The following is a 7803-nucleotide window of genomic DNA, read 5'->3' on the forward strand; positions in this document are numbered from 1 at the left end:
TGATTTCAAAGCTAATGAGAATTAGGTAGTATAAGATAGAGAAAAGGAGGCAGAGAATGAGATCCAGGTTAGGTTGCCTTTGGGATGTTGAGGCAGGAGGGAAAGAGGAGGGTGGGTGGAGATGCAGGTCTGTGTGCGGGTCATACAGGTGTGGTGGGAGGGCACTGAGGAAATTTCCAGAGGGTAGGTTCCATTTGATAGTCGAAACAAGATGGAGAGACAACACTCACCTATGCGGCAGAAGATGAATGAAGTTGGAGTTTTACTAACGGTGGATGATGTCTGAATTAAGAGCTGTGGAGAATGGGAGAGAGAACTGATTGGGAGACATAGAAGGATGCCTGGGAAGAGTTGGAAAACTTGACTGGAGGTCATGCCCTCTGCACAATGGTAGGACTTTTCATCAACAGCATCAACAGCCCAAAAGTGGAAGCAGAGAAGGCAGAGAGGTAAGTTGAGCCAGGTTGAGGGTGCTTTAGAAATGGGTATGAAAGCAAGAAAACAGAACTGGGTGCTCAGCATAGGACTATAGAGGAAGTAAAATAGTGAACCATGGAATACGCAAAGTATTATGCTAAAAGTGAAGATAGGAGTCAGAAAGTGGTAGGATAAAAAAATTAGAAGTGGACTAAGTATTGATGCAATACTACTAATCATGTAATTATATTGCCATCATCGTGATCATAGAATTGACGATTCTGCAGAGGAGGAGCTCCCCATGAAGACCACAGGATGCCTTGGGGATATGTAACTGAAATGAAGCAGATGTGAAAGTTATTGGGATGGACAAGGTAAAAGGGCTGGAAATCTGCAGCCATGTAGACATCAATATAATCCCAAATGACAGCAGGACGTGGAATGCAGGAGTAGGTCAATCCAAGCTTAAACGTTGTCAATGAGGCTGGGCGTGGTGGCTCACAGCCTGTAATCCCAGCACTTTGGGAGGCTGAGGTGGGCGGATCACTTGAGGCCAGGAGTTCGAGACCAGCCTGACCAACATGGTGAAACTCCACCTCTACTAAAAATACAAAAAAAAAAAAAATTAGCCAGGTGTGGTGGTATACACCTGTAATCCCAGCTTTTTGGGAGGCTGAGGCAGGAGAATCGCTTGAACCCAGGAGGCGGAGGTTTCAGTGAGCTGAGATAGCGCCACTGCACTTCAGCCTGGGTGACAGAGCACGACTCTGTCTTAAAAAAAAAAACATTGTCAATGAGTGAGGAGAAATAACTGAGAAGTATGAAGATGACAACAGGAAGGAAGGAGAGGGAGTGGTAGAGCCCCAGAACCCCACAGCATATGCTTCTAATAAGCAGGAGCTCTTGCATGAAGGTGGATTTATAAGAGTCTAGAAGCAGGAGTGAGGATGTGGAGGATTTCAACCCCGCTGCCAAATCCCAAGGTATATGGGAATGGGGAGAGAGAGAAGCCCCCACCTCAGAGTGTTGAGAAGTGATGAGATCCAGACACAGATGTTGTAGATGCGGGGACACTGACTTACCATAGGACAGAGAGGAAGTTTGGAGGAAAAGAAGCAGTTTGAGTGTGGACCAGTGCCTAGGGCAGTATGGAGATGAAAGTGCAGGGCCAGGCTCGGTGGCTTAGGCTGTAATCTCAGCACTTTGGGAGGCTGAGGTAGGCGGATCACAAGGTCAGGAGTTCAAGACGGGCCTGGCTAACATGGTGAAAACCCACCTCTACTAAAGACACAAAAAATCAGCCGGGTGTGGTGGTGTGCGCCTGTAACCCCAGCTACTTGGGAGGCTGAGGCAGGAGAATCACTTGAACCCGGGAGGTGGAGGTTGCAGTGAGCGGAGATGGCGCCATTGCGCTCCAGCCTGGGCGATAGGGTGAAACTCTGTCTCAAAAAAAAAAAAAAAAAAAAAGGTACAGGAGATTATGTGTGATCTGCTGGAGCTTACATCATAGGCAGGGATGAAGAATATCAGAGATGGGAGCCATGGTGTGTTTACCTAGCCACAGGGCTGCTGAAAGAATTCATTCAGCAATCTCTCAGACAGAGAGGTCTGGAGTTCAGAGTGCCTTCAACAGAGATACAGATATGGAAGGGGTCAGCATTCAGATGTTAACTGAGATCAAGAGAATAGCTATGACCTATACAATATGTGGGTGAGAATAAAAGAGGATCTTGGCCGGGCGCGGTGGCTCAAGCCTGTAATCCCAGCACTTTGGGAGGCTGAGACGGGCGGATCACGAAGTCAGGAGCTCGAGACCATCCTGGCTAACACGGTGAAACCCCATCTCTACTAAAAAATACAAAAAACTAGCCGGGCGAGGTGGGGGGCGCCTGTAGTCCCAGCTACTCGGGAGGCTGAGGCAGGAGAATGGCGTGAACCCGGGAGGCGGAGCTTGCAGTGAGCTGAGATCCGGCCACTGCACTCCAGCCTGGGCGACAGAGTGAGACTCCGTCTCAAAAAAAAGAAAAAAAAAAGAGGATCTTGAGGAATGCCAACATTTAAGGTATTGGCAAAGGAGAATGAGAGGGAGTGGGTAGAAAACCAGGAAAGGATGGTATGCCTATCAGCAAGGCTGGAGAAAATTTCAGGAATGAGGGGGGGTCTTTAATTCCCTCTAATGCTACTGTGTTCTATTATCTCCCAGATAGATTGCTGACAGAGGAGGTGACTTCTCAGAGGGAATTAACCACAGCCTGGATTTACTGTGTGTTTGAGGAAGTCCTAGTCCTGTGAGCAGTCCATGAATGAGCGAGAGAGCAAGTAAGAGCTTGGGGATGAGTAAGACCCGGGTTTGAATCCTATTACTACCACTTGTACAATTTAAAACGAATTTTAAACATTGTTCTGAACCTCAATTTCCCCACTGGAGAAATGGAGTAAATCATAGTGCCTATCTCTCAAGGCTGTGTGATGCAGATTAAATGGATAATATTTTCAAAGGACTTTGCCCAGTTCCTGGCAAACAGTAAACACTGGATAATGTTACCTCTTCTTATACGTACTGGCAATGAAACGTCATAAGGGCTATGGTAGAAGAAATGTTAGGTGATATTAGAGTATATAGTTGGGTCAATAACATAGTTGGGGAAGTGGGGTACGGAAAGTTTTCTAGACATCAAGTTTGTGTCATCAAAGAGAAGGAGTTCACATTGAGATACCATGTCACACCAGTCAGAACGGCTACTACTAAAAGGTCCGGCCAGGTGCGGTGGCTCATGCCTGTAATCCCAGCACTTTCAGAGGCTGAGGTGGGCAGATCATGAGGTCAAGAAATCGAGACCATCCTGGCCAATATGGGGAAACCCCATCTCTACTAAAAATACAAAAAATTAGCTGGGTGCAGTGGCGTACGCCTGTAGTCGCAGCTACTCGGGAGGCTGAGGCACAAGAATCGCTTGAACCCGGGAGGTGGAGGTTGCAGTGAGCGGAGAGCCTGACACTGCACTCTGGCCTGGCAACAGAGAGAGATTCCATCTCAAAAAACAAAACAAAACAAAACAAAAAAGCAAGATCTAAAAACAACAGAACAACAGATGCTGGTGAGGCTGCAGAGAAAAGGGAACACATAGAGTGTTAGTGGGAATGCACATTAGTTCAGCCACTGTGGGAAACAGTTTGGATATTTCTCAAAGAACTTAAAATAGAACTATCATTCGATCCAGCAATCCCATTACTGTGTATCTTTCCAAGGCGAAATAAATTGTTCTACCAAAATGACATGCACTCGTATATTCATTGCAGCATGAATAATAGCAAAGACATGAAATCAGCCTTGGTGCCTATCAACAATGGATAGGATAAAGCAAGTGTGGTACATATGTACCATGGAATACTACACAGGCATAAAAAAGAATGAAATCATGTCCTTTGCAGCAACACGGATGCAGCTGGAGGCCATTATCCTAAGTGAATTAAGGCAGAAACAGAAAACCAGATCCTGCATGGTTTCACTTGTAAGTGGAAGCTAAACATTGAGTACTCACAGCTATAAAGATGACAACAGTAGACAATGGGGACTATGAAAAGGGGGAGGGAGGGAGCTTTTCAAGGCTTGAAAAACTGCCTATTGGGTACTATGCTCAGTACCTGGGTGATGGGATCAATTGTACCTCAAACCTCAGCATTACACGATATATTCATGTAGCAAACCGGCACATGTATTCCTTGAACCTAAAATAAAAGATGAAATGACAGAAAAAAAAAAAAAAAAGCCACAGAGGAATCAAAAGTACTCCCACCAGAGGAATTCACATGTGTGAGGACTTACAGGCAAAATAAATAAGTTGCATTGCAAAAAGCTGGGTGAATTGCGGAACAGCTGGAACAGAGAACAGTCGCACAGCTAGGGTGGAGGAGGGAGGGGAAGACCGGGAAGAATTGCTGGAATATCCAGACAGAAGGCCAGAGTGAGGGCCACAAAAGTGGAGGAAGCTGGTTGGGGATGGTGGCTCATACCTGTAATCACAGCACTTTGGGAGGCTAAGGTGGGTGGATCACCTTAGGTCGGGAGTTCAAGACCAGCCTGACCAACATGTAGAAACCCCATCTCTACTAAAAATACAAAATTAGCCAGGCGTGGTGGCACATGCCTGTAATCTCAGCTACTGGGGAGGCTGAGGCAGGAGAATCGCTTGAACCTGGGCGGCGGACGTTGCAATGAGCCGAGATTGAGCCATTGTACTCCAGCCTGGGCAACAAGAGCAAAACTCCATCTCAAAAAAAAAAAAGTGGAGGAAGCTGGGCAGATCCAGCAAATGTTCATAAGTATTAGTAGAAATACAAAGACTTCGAAATTGATAGAATAGAAAAGGTGGGATGGGAAGTGAGGAGAGAAAGGGAAGATCCAAGAGTCATTCTTGTCTATCTTTACTTCTATAGCCCTGCCTTTACCACAGTGCCTTTCCAACTGTGAATACTCAATCAAGATTAAACAGAATACATAATATTCTCTTAAAATTATTTTTCTGGCCTGTACATCTGCATGTTGTCACATGAGATTCTGATGATCAACTAACAGATGGATCCCCTTGCTCCTCTATTTCCTAGGTATTTTTAATTTTTGCACCTGGCACCCACCCTACCTCTACCATCAACCACAGAGAAGAAAGATATCTAAGGTTAACATGCAAGCAGTGCATGGACCGTTACAGTGAAAAGGGCTCTGCTAGGTCCAGGCAGGCAGGCAGACAGACAGACCTGACCTACCTTGGAGGTTTGCTCCACTGCCATAGCGGGTTTTCTGGGAACCCAAGCATCTTAGAGAGGTGCAAATGAGTTGCTTATCATCTAGAGCGGCATAGAAGCTGTAGCATTTTCTCCTAGCACTTATAAGAAGCAGGCATTGGAGTTAGGTGGAAGAGAGATAGACTCATGAAAAAGCCTTGTGGTCTGTAATGAGGGTACACTCAACAGTGACCCACACTGACATCCAGAAATTGGATGCATACGGGCTTCTGAGCAGATGATGGCAAATAAGTATAACAACCCAGGCTGAAGCTCAGCAACCTCTCCTCCACCCTCCAGTCATGGTACCACATATGGCACACCCTCTGCCCCTGAGAAAAATGAGTGCCAATGCAGGAAAAAGGAGATAACTCTGGAATGCCTAACGTTGTTTCTGCCACTCCATAGAATGGGTCTGAAGACGCAAAGTCCAGTCATGGAAAATACACCTGAGTTTGTGAATTGGAATCCGAACCTACTACCCTTTTCTCCTTCCTAATGTTGCATATCTCTGTTTTCTGTCTTGGACTCACCACCTATTTCTTTTATTGTTTTATCATAACAGTAATTTTCATATTTATTAATCAATTTTTGTTTTTATTCATATTCTTCTACCTTTACGAATGTATTCCTCCATGTTGTTTGATATTTATTTCCTTTTTTCTTTTCTTTTCTTTTTTTTCTTTTTTTGAGACGGAGTTTGGCTCTTGTTGCCCAGGCTGGAGTGCAATAGGACTATCTCGGCTCACTGCAACCTCCGCCTCCCGGGTTCAAGCAATTCTCCCGCCTCGGCCTCCCGAGTAGCTGGGATTACAGGCATGTGCCACCACGCCGGCTAATTTTTGTATTTTTAGTAAAGATGGGGTTTCTCCATGTTGGTCAGGCTGGTCTCAAACTCCCGATCTCAGGTGATCCGAGTGCCTCAGCCTCCCAAAGTGCTGGGATTACAGGCATGAAAAACAGCGCCTGGCTGATAATGATTTTCTATTTTTCCTCTTTTTGGGCTTTTTGAGATAAAAGCATAACTTGTTTCTTTCTTTCTGATAACATTACAAATATCTCTCTGAATTTGAGTGCAGTTCTGAGGTGAAACTATGGGTTTTTATGCAATATTACATTCTTGATTTCCTTTTTGATCTAAGAGGTAACTTAGAAGACTGCCTTATAATTTCCAAGTGTTTAAGCTTCTATGTGTTAATTTATATATAAATATTAATTTTTAAAATATGATACAGAGAAGTGCACCATCATAAGTGTAGAGCTTGATAAATTTTTATAAAATGAGTATTCTCAATGTAACCACTACTTAAATCAAGAAATTGGACATTTCTGTTACCAGAACTGTAGAGGCCCTCTGTGTGCCACCTCCCAGGTACTACAGCACCCTTTCTCAGCTCCTCCAAGATAAGTTCCATACTGACTTCTATTACCATTGATTCACTTTGCTTGTTTTTAAACTTGATGTAAATGAAATCATACAGTATATACTGTTCTGTATCCGGCTTTTTTTGCTCAGCCTCCATTGTGAGATTCATCCACATTTTCATCCATTGTTAGGTGAAGCACGAATACATTCCTTTTTCTCTCCATGTATACACCACCTTTGTATGATAATGAATTCATACGATTCATTGTATTGTATGAATACACCACCTTTTTATTTATCCACTGTGTTGTCAATGGAGACTTCAAGTGGTTTTAATTTTTGACTATTACAAATGTTGCCAATACAAACATTCTAGCACGTGCCTTTTGTGGTAAATATGTCCACATTTCTGTTGAACAAGTGAAATTGCTGGGTCATGAAGTGTGCATACTGCTTAGCCTTAGCGCATACTGCAAACACAGCACTCTAAAGCGCTCTACTGATTTCCCTCCCACCAAAATGCATTATATGACAGTCCCACTTGGTCTGCATCCTCACCAACACTGGTTTAGCCAGTCTCTGTCCATTTTAGCTCTTCCATGGGTGTGTGGTGGTATTTCATTCTCATATCAATGGCATATATTGGATGATTATCAAGGTTGAGCAACTTTTTGTGTTCTTGGGCCATTTGGATAGTGACTGTGGTAAAGTGACCATTCAAATCTCTTGATCTCTTGTCAATTTATCCTGAAGATTTCTTCCTTTTTCCCATTGATTTGTAGGATTCTTCTCTCTTTTTTTTTTTTTTTTCTTTTTTGAGATGGAGTCTTGCTCTGTCACCTGCGCTGGAGTACAGTGGCACGATCTTGGCTCACGGCAACCTCATCTCCCGGGTTCAAGCGATTCTCCTGCCTCAACCTCCCAAGTAGCCGGGATTACAGGCACCCACCACCATGCCCGGCTAAATTTTTTTGTATTTTTAGTAGAGACGGGGGTTTTACCATGTTGGCCAGGCTGTTCTTGAACTCCTGACCTCAGGCGATCCACCAGGCTCGGCCTCCCAAAGGGCTGGGATTACAGGCATGAGCCACCGCTCCCGGCCCTGGAGTCTCTCTCTCTCTCTCTACACACACACACACACACACACATACATGCACACATGTATACACATATATATACACACACACATCTATCTATCTATCTATCTATCTATCTATCTATCTATCTATCTATCTATC

Source organism: Piliocolobus tephrosceles, chromosome 16 (genome assembly GCF_002776525.5).
Source record: "Piliocolobus tephrosceles isolate RC106 chromosome 16, ASM277652v3, whole genome shotgun sequence".
Taxonomy (NCBI): domain Eukaryota; kingdom Metazoa; phylum Chordata; class Mammalia; order Primates; family Cercopithecidae; genus Piliocolobus; species Piliocolobus tephrosceles.